Genomic DNA, 15,098 nt, shown 5'->3' with positions numbered 1-15,098 from the left:
AGGAAACAAAGTGAGATTGTTACCTCTGACTTGTTGGATTTCTAATGCCTTGTAAAAATTGAGTCCAAGAATATAAAGGCCAGTGCAATCACTGAATTAAACCCTAAAAACCTAACTTGTGCTTAATTAAGTGATTAAGTTTTTGGTTTATTCAAGAAGATAACTGTCCTACTCTTAGATTAGTAGATTGGATGAAATGTTTGTTAAGATATTTGATATTCTGTAAAGGATAATGCAGATGTCAGCTATGGAAAAAAGATGTTTGCCAAGTTCTGTATCTAGAGAACTCAGCATTTTGTAGTAAAGAGTATTTTATCCCTCTTCAAGGAGATAGATTATCTAGTTATATCTGCCAAGTGAATGCAACAGTTCTTTTTATCTTAATATGTGTGCTATGAGGGAATGAGTAAGTGTATGTGCATAGACATCTTTAAAATGTGAATTAAAATGTTTTGAAATCCAGGGTTTTATACGAATCAGCTGTTGCCAGTATTGTAAAATAGAATTTCACATGAACTGCTGGAAGAAGTTAAGAACAACTACCTTTAATGATAAAATTGACAAGGTAAGCCGCAATAAAGATTGTCTGGATTTTTAAAATATGTATATTGAATGTTTTAAAAAAAATCGATATACATATTTAAAAAGTCTTCAAGTGAATATAAATTCCTTCTTGAGGATTCTAGACTTCATTAGAAAGTTTTAAGTTATGATTTTAACAATAAAGTGGAAAATGAGTTTTTAAATTTTATACAAGTATGAAGGGAGTAACTGTAGAGGCCTTTAAAAATTATTTAACTTTTGTATTGTGATGTTATAATCAGAAATGAAAATTTAATTTTTTCTTGTTTTAAACAAATCTTAAATTATGCACTGACAATTTAGCTCATCATAGATTGAAAGCGTTGATGTAGAATTAAGGTTCCAACATTTTAGTTTTTTACCAAAATTGGTTAAGGTAATTTGTCCTAAGAAATTAACTTAAATTTTATACTGCCATTTCTCAGGGGTTTATTCTTATTATCAATATAATGATTAGTTTTAATCCATTAGTTAGAATACTTTGGAAGAGGGCACAATTTTACAGTCTTATTTCCTTGTTACAATGTTTATTTCTGATCTATATAATCTGTGGACTTAAAAAAAAGCCTTTTTAAATACTGTATAGCCCTATGCAAACCATTATCCCTAGTGGGAAAAATGTGATTATATTAGGTGTCTTTTAGCAGTTGGAATTATTTAAGTTTGGTAGAAACTAATTTTCACATAGATAGCTAGAGATATAACTGTAACCCTGGAGCCACTTCTACTGTCTGTTTACTTACATTGAGTTTTGTAAGCTATGTACTCTCCATTAGTTGTCTTAACCATTTCCAGAATTCTAAATACCTTCTATTAATTAGTCAGCTTTCACTATGATATGCTGAAGTAATATACAACCAAAATATTTTGTGGCTAACAATGAGAGGCTCTTTTCTTGGTTATATTACTTGTCCTGAAGTTTTGTAGTTGTTGGCCAGGGTTGAGCTGCAGCCGGGTCTATTCTCTGTGGCCATGTTCTTTATTTCCAAATCCAAGTTGTACTTTTTTGGAACATGTTTCTGTAACAGAGGGAAAAGAACAATAGCCAGTTCACACTGTGTTGCCTCCCTAAAGGAAATTTCATAGTATATTTTGAATGTACTTTGTGGTTAAAATAGTATATGTGTTGGGGCTGCGATTGTGCCTCAGTGGTAGAGCACCCACCTAGCATGTGTAAGACACTGGGTTCGATCCTCAGCACCACACAAAAATAAATAAATAAATAAAATAAAGGTATTATGTCCATCTGCAGCTAAAAACGAAGTTTAAAAAAATGGTATACATGCATAGATTTATCCCTCCTACACATAACATTCTCCTTCTTATAAATCAAATAGGATTTTCTACAAGGAATTTGTCTTACCCCTGACTGTGAAGGTATCATTTCTAAGATTATCATCTTTAGCAGTGGTGGTCAAGTTAAATGTGAAGTAAGTATCTAATAAAGGAGAAACTTTATTAAATTTGTAACCAAAATGTTTACACCTGTTAAAATGTTTTAAGTTTGAGGAAGATGTGTGATTTGAATCTTGTCTTGTAAGAAAAAAAAAGTTATATCATTTAAGAAAATAAATATTAGGACATGCATTGCAGTGAAGCATTTTCACATTCTTTTATTTCCTCCTAGGAAAAGCACACTTTTTATATTTTGGTTTTACTCTTTTTAATAACTTCCATTTTATTAATACCCCAAAAGGGATAGTGGTGGAGGTGTGGGTTTTAGAGAAGGGGAAGAGTGCCTTGAGCGATTACCTTTAACTTCACCATCTGAATGTGGCAGGAGTGGATAATTATAATATATATAATTTATTGGATCTTCTGCTTACCCTTAATTATTTAAAGTTTCTTCATAAAGTGTGTCTACTCTCTTGTTCCTCTTTTCAGTAAATTATTTTGCTAAAGCTTTCTGGGCTTTTGTCTGGGTCAAAACATCATCACTGTTCTCTATCAAATTGAACATTGTGTGTGCTTCTGAAATATTTGTTACTTGTGGTTTTGTGCTTTATGTCATGGGAGTATGAGACAAATTTTGGATGTCTTTGTTTTATTTAAAGTTTGAACACAAGGTCATAAAAGAAAAGGTTCCTCCAAGACCTATTCTGAAACAGAGATGTTCTAGGTAAGATTTTTAACAATCAATCAGTAGTTTTTATATTTTCTCTTAGTATATAACTCTGTTAAATGCAGATTTCTAAATTGTGCTATTTTTTAAAATTGGCTGTGCACACATATATAAATAAGTATTTTAAAAATTATTTTTATGGATATTTAAAACAGAACTAGCTTTAGAATGATTAAATACTGAAAATTTGAAAAAGTCACTATTTAGTGGTTGAACTTGTAAGTAAAATTATCGCATTTCATGTTAAATTACTTATCAGCAGATTTGGCATTTAACAAAAATTATATAGTTAGCTTTTGGCTTTTAATTTCAAAAGCATTTTTGCTTTTTTATGTTTCTCCACCAAACGTTTTGAACCAATGACTATTTCTTACCTTGAAATACTTAGTGTATTGTCAAAATTATTCACCTCTGTATCTTTCTGTTCAGATCAAATAATTCCAATCCTTTTTTCTTTTCTTTTTGGTCCTGCTTCTTGTTTTTCATCCTAAAAAGTGATTTTTTTTTCTTATAATTTGTGACCAAGAAAAACCAAAAGAAAAGATGTATAGAATTATTTGTTAAAAAGGAATCAGTGTAACCAAATCAACCAAATTCTCATGTTGTTATTGGGGTGAAAATAATATTTTATCATGGGATCTTGCTTGCAGAGTACGTGTACTATTCTTATTTACCCTACACAGTAATTTATATACATTATATATGTGGAAATAATTTATATATGTTATATACATGGAAGTAATTTATATACATTATGTACATGGAAATAACATCTATACAAATTATACATAGCTTTCTTAATTAAAAGTCACAGCCTATTGCTTGGAGAATGTTTTCTATAGTAGGCAACAGAAAGTAGTTCATTGAGCAATTAACAAAGGTAAATTATCACTAATTGAAAATGTTTATCAGCCTAGAGAAGCTAAGACTGAAAGAAGACAAAAAATTGAAAAGAAAGATCCAAAAACAAGAAAGTGATAGAGTGCCAGGGATCCCAGCAGCCTGCAGCAGGGCCCCGGAGATCCAGGCCAACTGATTCGCGTGGCCTGCCTTGCGGCTACAGAAGGCGTGGCGCCTCAGTGAAGCCATTAATTGGCAAGCAGGGAGGTTAGGGAAGGCCATTAGGTGGAATCCCACCAGCCAAGCCCACACGGACCCTTGGGCCGAGCACAGGATCTCAGAAGGGGAAGGAAGCGGTACAGTCCCATCCCCCACAGCGGACACTCCACCGAGGCAGTCAGCGGCCACCATCCGGGAAAGCTGAAGGATACACCGCCACTCTCCTTCAGAGTGCAACATCAAAACAGGTCGGTGTCATTCAGCCCACCCCCCAGACAGCAGGAATTCGCATAAAATCTCTCCTAGGCTTGCCAGGAGAGGGAGTATCAAGCTGAGCCTCCATACAGACTAGGGGGAAACCAGAGACACCTGACCTCCAACCCCTCCTCCCAGTAGCAGCCAAAACGAAACCTGGCTGGCCAGCGCTGGGGGAGGGGCAAGCAGAAAAAATCAAAGTGATAGAGTGCCAGGGATCCCAGCAGCCTGCAGCAGGGCCCCGGAGATCCAGGCCAACTGATTCGCGTGGCCTGCCCTGTGGCTACAGAAGGCGTGGCGCCTCAGTGAAGCCATTAATTGGCAAGCAGGGAGGTTAGGGAAGGTCATTAGGTGGAATCCCACCAGCCAAGCCCACACGGACCCTTGGGCCAAGCACGGGATCTCAGAAGGGGAAGGAAGCAGTACAGTCCCATCCCCCACAGCGGACACTCCACCGAGGCAGTCAACGGCCACCATCCAGGAAAGCTGAAGGATACACCGCCACTCTCCTTCAGAGTGCAACATCAAAACAGCGGACACTCCATCCAGGCAGTCAGCGGCCACCATCCGGGAAAGCTGAAGAATACACCACCACTCTCCAACAGCTTGCAACATCAAAACTGCCAGCAGCAGGACCCCGGAGATCCAGGCCAACTGATTCTCGCCGCCTGCCCCGCAGCTACAGAAGGCGTGGCGCATCAGAGAAGCCATTAATTAGCAAGCATGGAGGTTAGGGACTGCCATTAGGTGGAATCCGGCCAGCCAAGCCCACCGCCCACGTTCGGAACAGGCCCAGCGACCTGCCAGCATTGTAGTCACGACACCCCAATTGGAATAGGGACAGAGCAGAGCCGCCTTCCACTCCCGGAACAGGCCCAGAGAGCCGCCAGCGTGGTAGACACGTCACCCCAATTGGAGTAGGGGCACAGCCGCCGCCCGCACCTGAAGGAAGAATTTTCAAGTATACAAGAGCAACATAAATAAATAGGGGGTAAATTTCAAAACACAACAGTTGCACCAAGCAGAAAGAAACGCGAGCAGTATGAAAAGACAAGGAAAGAAAGGACCACAAGCAATGCAGGTCAACTCAACTTTAGAAGAGGTAATAGCTGCAACAGATGGAATATCAGATAAAGAGTTCAGGATATATATGCTTTAGATGATCTGGAGTCTCAAGGAAGACATGAGACAGCAAAATCAGACAATGAAAGATCACATTGAAAAACAAATCCAGGAAGTAAAAGATCAATTTCACAGGGAGATAGAGGTAATAAAAAACAAACAAATAGAAATTCTAGAAATGCAGGAAACAATAAACCAACTTAAAAACTCAATTGAGAATACTACCAGCAGAGTAGATCACTTAGAAGAGAGAACATCAGACAATGAAGACAAAGTATTTCAACTGGAAAAGAACATAGACAGCTCAGCAAGTCTGCTAAGAAACCATGAGCAGAACATCCAAGAATTATGGGACAATATCAAAAGACCAAATTTAAGAGTCATTGGGATACAGGAAGGCACAGAGCTCCATTCCAAAGGAATAAACAGTCTATTCAGTGAAATAATACGAGAAAACTTCCCAGAATTGAAGATTGAGACAGAATCCCAAATCCTAGAAGCCTACAGGACGCCGAATGTGCAAAATCATAAGAGATCCACACCTAGACACATTATAATGAAGATGTCCAACATACAGAATAAGGAGAGAATTTTAAAAGCTGCAAGAGAAAGAAAGCAGATTACATTTAGGGGTAAACCAATCAGGATAACAGCTGATCTCTCAACACAGACTCTGAAAGCTAGAAGATCCTGGAATAACATATTTCAAACACTGAAAGACAATGGGCTCCAACCAAGAATCGTGTATCTGGCGAAATTAAGCTTCAGGTTAGAAGATGAAATTAAAACCTTCCACAATAAACAAAAGTTAAAAGAATTCGCAGCTAGAAAACCATCTCTTCAAAAAATCCTTGGCAAAACATTACAGGAAGAGGAAATGGAAAATAACATTGAAAACCAACAATGGGAGGTAGGACAGTAAAGGGGGCAAAGTAGTCAAAAAGGATAACAAATCAGGTTTAGTAACATCAATAAACAAATATGGATAGAAGAACAAACCATATCTCAATAATAACCCTAAATGTTAATGGCTTAAACTCACCAATTAAGAGACACAGGCTAGTAGAATGGATCACAAAACAAGACCCAACAATATGCTGTCTACAGGAGAAGCATTGGATAGGAAAAGATATACATAGACTGAAGGTGAAAGGTTGGGAAAAATCATATCACTCATATGGACCACGGAAACAAGCAGGAGTGTCCATACTCATATCTAATAAAATAGATTTCAAGCCAAAGCTTATCAAAAGGGATACAGAAGGACACTTCATACTGCTCAAGGGAACCATACACCAACAAGACATAACAATCCTAAATATATATGCCCCAAATAATGGTGCAGCTATGTTCATCAAGCAAACTCTTCTCAAGTTCAAGAGTCTAATAGACCACCATACAATAATCATGGGAGACTTCAACACACCTCTCTCACCACTGGACAGATCTTCCAAACAAAAGTTAAATAAGGAAACTATAGAACTCAATAACACAATTAACAACCTAGACTTAATTGACATATATAGACTATACCACCCAACATCAAGTAGCTACACTTTTTTCTCAGCAGCACATGGAACCTTCTCAAAAATAGACCATATACTATGTCACAGGGCAACTCTTAGACAATACAAAGGGGTAGAGATAATACCATGCATCTTATCTGATCATAATGGAATGAAACTGAAAATCAATGATAAAAGAAGAAAGGAAAAATCAAGCATCACCTGGAGAATGAACAATAGGTTGCTGAGTGATCAATGGGTTTTAGAAGACATCAAGGAGGAAATTAAAAAATTCCTAGAGTTAAATGAAAACACAGACACAACATATCAGAATCTATGGGACACATTGAAAGCAGTTGTAAGAGGAAAATTCATTGCTTGGAGTTCATTCCTCAAAAAAAGAAAAAAACAACAAATAAATGATCTCATACTTCATCTCAAAATCCTAGAAAAAGAAGAGCAAAACAACAGCAAAAGAAGTAGAAGGCAAGAAATAATTAAAATCAGAGCTGAAATTAATGAAATTGAAACAAAAGAAACAATTGAAAAAATTGACAAAACTAAAAGCTGGTTCTTTGAAAAAATAAATAAAATTGACAGACCCTTAGCCATGCTAACGAAGAGAAGAAGAGAGAGAACCCAAATTACTAGCATACGGGATGAAAAAGGCAATATCACAACAGACACTTCAGAAATACAGAAGATAATCAGAAATTACTTTGAATCCTTATACTCCAATAAAATAGAAGATAGTGAAGGCATAGATAAATTCCTTGAGTCCTATGATCTGCCCAGATTGAGCCAGGAGGATATAGACAACCTAACCAGACCAATAACAATAGAGGAAATAGAAGAAAGCATCAAAAGACTACCAACTAAGAAAAGCCCAGGACCGGATGGGTATACAGCAGAGTTTTACAAAACCTTTAAAGAGGAACTAACACCAATACTTTTCAAGCTATTTCAGGAAATAGAAAAAGAGGGAGAACTTCCAAATTCATTCTATGAGGCCACCATCACCCTGATTCCGAAACCAGACAAAGACACTTCAAAGAAGGAAAACTAGAGACCAATATTTCTAATGAACCTTGACACAAAAATCCTCAATAAAATTCTGGCGAATCGGATTCACATACATATCAAAAAAATTATACATCATGATCAAGTAGGATTCATCCCTGGGATGCAAGGCTGTTTTAATATACGGAAATCAATAAATGTTATTCACCACATCAATAGACTTAAAAATAAGAACCATATGATCATCTCAATAGATGCAGAAAAAGCATTCGACAAAGTACAGCATCCCTTTATGTTCAAAACGCTAGAAAAATTAGGGATAACAGGATCATACCTCAACATTGTAAAAGCAATCTATGATAAGCCACAGGCCAGCATCATTCTGAATGGAGAAAAACTGAAGGCATTCCCTCTAAGATCTGGTACAAGACAGGGATGCCCTCTCTCACCACTTCTGTTCAACATAGTCCTCGAAACACTGGCCAGAGCAATTAGGCAGATGAAAGAAATTAAAGGCATAAAAATAGGAAAAGAAGAACTTAAATTATCACTATTTGCAGATGATATGATTCTATACCTAGCAGACCCAAAAGGCTCTACAAAGAAGCTATTAGAGCTAATAAATGAATTCAGCAAAGTGGCAGAATATAAGATCAACACGCATAAATCAAAGGCATTCCTGTATATCAGCGACAAATCCTCTGAAACGGAAATGAGGACAACTACTCCATTCACAATATCCCCCCCAAAAATAAAATACTTGGGAATCAACCTAACAAAAGAGGTGAAAGATTTATACAATGAAAATTACAGAACCCTAAAGAAAGACATAGAAGAAGACCTTAGAAGATGGAAAAACATACCCTGCTCATGGATAGGCAGAACTAACATCATCAAAATGGCGATATTACCAAAAGTTCTCTATAAGTTCAATGCAATGCCAATCAAAATCCCAGCAGCATATCTTGTAGAAATAGATAAAAGAATCATGAAATTCATATGGAATAATAAAAGACCCAGAATAGCAAAAACAATACTAAGCAGGAAGTGTGAATCAGGCAGTATAGCGATACCAGACTTCAAACTATACTACAGAGCAATAGTAACAAAAACAGCATGGTACTGGTACCAAAACAGGCGGGTGGACCAATGGTACAGAATAGAGGACACAGTAACCAATCCACAAAACTAAAACTATCTTATATTTGATAAAGGGGCTAAAAGCATGCAATGGAGGAAGGATAGCATCTTCAACAAATGGTGCTGGGAAAACTGGAAATCCATTTGCACCAAAATGAATCTGAATCCCTATCTCTCGCCGTGCACAAAAGTTAACTCAAAATGGATCAAGGAGCTTGATATTAAATCAGAGACACGGCATCTGATAGAAGAAAAAGTTGGTTATGATCTACACGCTGTGGGATCAGGCTCCAAATTCCTCAATAGGACACCCATAGCGCTAGAGTTAACAAATAGAATCAACAAATGGGGCTTACTCAAACTAAAAAGTTTTTTCTCAGCAAAAGAAACAATAAGAGAGATAAACAGGGAGCCTACATCCTGGGAGCAAATCTTTACTCCACACACTTCAGATAGAGCCCTAATAACCAGAATATACAAAGAACTCAAAAAATTAGACAATAAGATAACAAATAACCCAATCAATAAATGGGCCAAGGACCTGAACAGACACTTCTCAGAGGAGGATATACAATCAATCAACAAGTACATGAAAAAATGCTCACCATCGCTAGCAGTCAGAGAAATGCAAATCAAAACTACCCTAAGATACCATCTCACTCCAGTAAGACTGGCAGCCATTAGGAAGTCAAACAACAATAAGTGCTGGAGAGGATGCGGGGCAAAGGGCACTCTTGTTCATTGCTGGTGGGACTGCAAATTGGTGCAGCCAATTTGGAAAGCAGTATGGAGATTTCTCGGAAAGCTGGGAATGGAACCACCATTCGACCCAGCTATTCCCCTTCTCGGTCTATTCCCTAAAGCCCTAACAAGAGCATGCTACAGGGACACTGCTACATCAATGTTCATAGCAGCTCAATTCACGATAGCAAGACTGTGGAACCAGCCTAGATGCCCTTCAATAGATGAATGGATAAAAAAAATGTGGCATTTATACACTATGGAGTATTACTCTGCATTAAAAAATGACAAAATCATAGAATTTGGAGGGAAATGGATGGCATTAGAGCAGATTATGCTAAGTGAAGCTAGTCAATCTTTAAAAAATAAATACCAAATGACTCCTTTGTTATAAGGGGTGTAAACAAGGACAGGGTAGGGACGAAGAGATTGAGAGGAATATTTACAGTAAACGGGGATGAGAGGTGGGAGGGAAATGGAGTGAGAAGGGAAATTGCATGGAAATGGAAGGCGATCCTCAGGGTTATACAAAATGTCATATAAGAGGAAAGGAGGGGTAAGTCAAGAGAATACAAATGGAAGAAATGATTTACAGTAGAAGGGGTAGAGAGAGAAAAGGGGAGGGGAGGGGAGGGGAGGGGGGATAGTAGACAATAGGACAGACAGCAGAATACTTCAGACACTAGAAAGGCAATATGTCAATCAATGGAAGGGTAACTGATGTGATACAGCAATTTGTATACGGGGTAAAAGCGGGAGTTCATAATCCACTTGAATCAAACCGTGTAATATGATGTATTAAGAACTATGTAATGTTATGAACGACCAATAAAAAAAAAACAAGATCCAAAAACAAGAAGCAAAAAAATTAGCACAAGAAAGAATGGAAGAGGACTTAAGAGAAAGTAATCCACCCAAAAACGAAGAACAGAAAGGTATGCAGAAGTCCAAACATGATAAGAATAGTATGCATTTGCTTAACCGTACAAATTCAGAATTATAAGGCTCATATTATTATTTAATTGAAGTATAGATTTCAGTTAGTATTTTCATACTATCACTAAAATATAGAATTCAGTTAGCATCTTTGTCTTCTATTATTCTTAGATACTGAAGGGATTGGTGTGAAGAATATCATTTTAGAAGCAGTACACAGCAATTCACATGCTGTCCTGCTGCTAACTCTAGGCAAACTGTATCTGTTTCCTCTTCTTCAAACTGAATTGGAACATAATATCTGACCTGCATATTGTATGTTTGACAGTGCATTGTACAATCTGCTATGTGAATTTAAGTTCCAAAATTTTGAACTGTAAATTAACTACTAATTGTCTGGAATAGTTCAAATAAAGAGGCAGTTCATAAAAGGTATCACAGAGATTGCCTTGCCCAGCTTGTATTTTCATTCTTTAATAACATGGGGATGTCTCATAGGTGATTTTACTATTCCTATATACATCTTAACCAGTATATTTATTTTTAGTTTTAAGTTGAAGTAAGTTTTCTCAGTTTTCTACATTGTGCCTGGATTTCCAAAATGAAATAGTTACCACTTGCTGACTTTTTTTTAATCTAATATACCAGTACTGTTTTAAAGATTGATCATAATTATCTTTGCTGCTGAAAAATGTATTTTAACTTTGTGAATGTATTTTAACTTTGCATGTTTAAGAACTAAAAATATTTTGGAGGTGATGAGATTGGGTTGGGATTGTTGAGGGAAAAAAAAAACTATTTTAGAGGAAATAAAATTTTAGATGCTATTACATGAATGGTGTGAAATGAAGAGAATATAGAAGTATTGTTAAATATTTATATTCCTAATTTAAAGTTTCTTGAGTTGTATGTAAAATAAAGCAATCAATCTTAATTGTATCTTATGATTTAATATAATGTTACGTTATTTCTTTATAAGTTATGCCATTGCAAATTAGTGTAATTTATCACTTTAACCTTTGTTATTTATTCCTAGAAACTGTAGACAGTAGTCAGAATTGTCAGTTCATTGATGACAGAATTCTGCAGTGCATAAAGCAGTATGCTGACAAGATTAAATCGGGTATACTGAACCCTTCCAAGCTTCTCAAAGAATTGCTCTCTTGGAAAGTTCTGAGCACAGAAGACTATCCAACGTGTTTTTCTAGCAGAAATTTCCTCAATGAAGCAGTGGACTATGTCATTCCTCACTTGATTCAAGAAAAGAATAGAGTAAAGACAAGGGTATTTCTTCATGTTTTGAGTGAGCTTAAAGAAGTGGAACCCAAATTAGCTACCTGGATCCAGAAACTTAATAGCTTTGGTATGTCCCTTTATATTCTAGTCTGGTAGGAAGGATAAATGTAGGTCTCTGATTTCTTTTTATCTTCCTATCTTATCGTTTATGATATTTTAAATGTGGAATACACGTGTATGGTAAAAACTACTACCATCCACACATCATTTTTAGGTTATTCTAAAGAAGGGAACGGTATGTTTTTTAAAAAGATCTAAACAAAATAAAAATCAGTCAGTAGGTAAATCTAGACTTGTATTATACTAAACATTTGTGAGTACTAGACACTACTCTTTGTAACCAACACACCCTGGAACCTAGGAGCTATTGAGTACCTTCTGGGATTGTGCAGCTCAATAGCCTTGTTGAGAGAGATTAAGATTCTGTGAAGAAAAAAATTAGGACAAGCAGATGGGACTCATTGTTTAGGAGCACCTCAGGCAAATCTATGTTGAAGGATGAGAATAAATGTACTCTGGGGTTCAAGTTGGTGGTTTTGAATCACAAGGGAAGGATGTGGAAGATATCCCCTACCTCCCATTCAGGCTTCTTGCCCAAGGCCATGCAGGACTGCAGAATGAGCCCTCAGGTATTGTAGCTGTCTAACACGAGCAGGGATGCTTTGGGTACCTCCCAAGATGCTATATATTATGGCAACTGGGCTAGCATGATTGTTGATTCAGCTGGCAGCTATTGATAAAAGTCTATGGGAGGCCACAGGAAAGAGAGCAGTGCTCTCAGACCCAATAATAGCACCTGCCCAGCTTCTACCAGCTACCCCCACCTTTTTGAGTTTTTACAGAAATGCAGTTAGTAGAATTTAAGGGTTTCAAAGAAGATTCTGGTCAATTTCTGTTGGTAGAGAGAAAGTCAGATGGCAGCAAGCTTGGCATAATTAGCTTAATATTCCTGCTCTGAGCATAGGTCTTAATAAGATTCTGGTCTCAGAAAATCACTCTTAAGTGATAAGATTGCTGATAATGTCCAATAGAAAAGTAAATTCATAAGTTCTCACTTAACACTTTAATCTTCCATAGAGGATAGAGTCACAACTGGAGAAGTGGGCCTTATAGGTTAGACTACATTGGAAGAATGCCGGTCAGTGTTTATTCAGGTAAATGCAGTCTTGCAGCTGACTGGCAGGAAAATATGACTATGTCTTGTGATATAACCCATGTATATTCTGAGAAGTAAAGGTATCACTTTAATAAGTTTGTATATATACTAAAGTATAAAATTAGCTCAAGGTTGTAAATTAGTAAAGATGTTACTATAGCCCTGATGTAAACTCACATACATTTAATTAAAGCAAGCAATTTCCAATTCCAGGAGTCACATCGTGAATATTTGACACAAGAGAGGCCAGTTTATATGTTCAGCAAAAGATGGAGGGAGAAAGAAATAGCAGAGCACAAGTAGGAGAATATTAGTTTTAGTAGTAATATGGTTGGCCTACACTCCCTTCCTGGAGCACATGCCTGCACATGAGATTGGATAGGGAAGGTGAATGTATTTCTTAACTGGAGGTTTCTTTGGACATTTTGTTCTATGAATATTTTGTGTGGCCACCTTTTCTGGTGTTTTATGCTAATTTCTCATGCAGCATGTCCTTTGTAAGCTATTTCATCTGAAAGAAATAGCAGTGAGCAATCCAGGGTAATTTTGACTTTAGTAATCGCTGCTCCATTTACTGTTTTGAGAACTTCAGGCCCATGCATGGTTGACAGTGCTGTATTTAGAGGTATGATGAGGTATTTGTATGAATTTCCTCTTTGCTTTTTGGTGGCTGTGTTAGGAAGGAACGAAGATTCACCATCCTTTCAGTGAGAATTTATGAGGTTGCAGCCACTCTATTTTCTGAGGTGGAGAACAGGGAGTAAAAACAGGAATAATGGGCTGGGGTTGTGGCTCAAGGGGTAGAGCATTTGCCTTGCATGTTTGAGGCCATGGATTCAACCCTCACCACCATGTAAAAAAAATAAAATAAAGTTATGTGTACATCTACAACTAAAAATATTAAAAAAAAGAAAGCAGGAATAGTGACCACCTTGATTTTTGTATCATGATGAGGAATCATGATATTTTGGAAGATAAGGAGCAGTTCTTGGAGGTATTGGAGGAAGAATTAAAGGCAGTTAGGCAAAATTTTGCATGTTATTGATGTTTGGTTGCTATGGAATATACATTAAAAGACATTATAAAATCTTACTAGTTTATCAGTTAGAATGAAAAGTTATTATACATTAGTCAAAAACGTAGTATTTTTCTTAAGTAATTTAATGTCATTTTGTCATCTCCTAAGTGCAAAAAAGATATTTGTAATGATAGAAGTCTTTGGCTTAACATACTGAAAATTATTGCATTTTAGTATATTAGTGTTCTGTGTGTTTCTACAAATGCATAATAACTCAAACAAGTCTGCTTTCAAGTATTGAAACATTTTCACTGAAAATATAAGCAAACTATAATGGAACTACTTTCAAAGATGTGAAACTCCACGTAATTTTACAGTAAAATTTTTTTCCCATTTGTGATTTGTATTTTGTTTTCATTGTAGACTTAGATGCCACGGGATCTTTTTTTTCTCGATATGGAGCATCTCTTAAGGAGCTTGATTTTAGCATCATGACGTTCCTCTGGAGTGAGAAATATGGCCATAAACTAGCCTCTATAGAAGGAAATCAACTTGATTACTTCTGTGAACCAGCATAATTAAAAGAAGCACGTTGTTTAATATGGCTGTTGGAAGAACACAGAGACAAGTTCCCAGCATTGCATAGTGCTTTAGATGAATTCTTTGATATAATTGGTATGTGGACCAAGCTTGGATTTATATTGTATTTAATCTTAAAGAAAATATCTGCAAAGGAGCTGCTCATTTAAATACTTAATGTGAAAATTATTATAGTACAATCAGTTCACTTGGAAAAGATGATTGATGAGAGAGCATGAAAGTGCTGAGGGCTTTGGAGGGCTTTGGATAACTGCATGGAGTCCAGTTTGACACAGTAGCCTAATTAGCAGTTAATTTCTTAGGCTTCTCCTGGATTTTAGTTTCCTTATCCTTAAAAAAATGAAATGATTTGGAGCCAGTGATCTCTGATCCTGTTTTACTTCAAAATTCTAATATCCTTAGATTCTAACTTAATTTTTAATTTTTTTATCTTTCATTCTATGTGTGTACCCTAGTAGTCTTCTCTCCTTTTTTTCCTTATCAGTCTCCTCTGTATGTTGTTAGAAGTTAGATTCAAATTTCATGCCATTTGATTTAAAAATCTGA

At 36.5% G+C, this 15,098-nt stretch overlaps 1 long non-coding RNA gene across 1 annotated transcript; it reads left to right on the top strand.

Annotated features, from left to right (window-relative positions):
* The first annotated feature begins 543 nt into the window (after nt 1-543).
* LOC144251047 (uncharacterized) lies at nt 544-2,690 on the top strand. Its single transcript, XR_013342614.1, has 3 exons — nt 544-565; nt 1,920-2,012; nt 2,637-2,690. It is a non-coding gene; the product is annotated as an uncharacterized LOC144251047 (long non-coding RNA).
* Nucleotides 2,691-15,098: the final 12,408 nt, after the last annotated feature.

Source organism: Urocitellus parryii, chromosome Y, assembly GCF_045843805.1.
Source record: "Urocitellus parryii isolate mUroPar1 chromosome Y, mUroPar1.hap1, whole genome shotgun sequence".
Classification (NCBI taxonomy): Eukaryota; Metazoa; Chordata; class Mammalia; order Rodentia; family Sciuridae; genus Urocitellus; species Urocitellus parryii.
The sequence above is the reverse complement of the archived record's forward strand: the minus strand, read 5'-3'. Positions and strand labels throughout refer to the sequence as shown.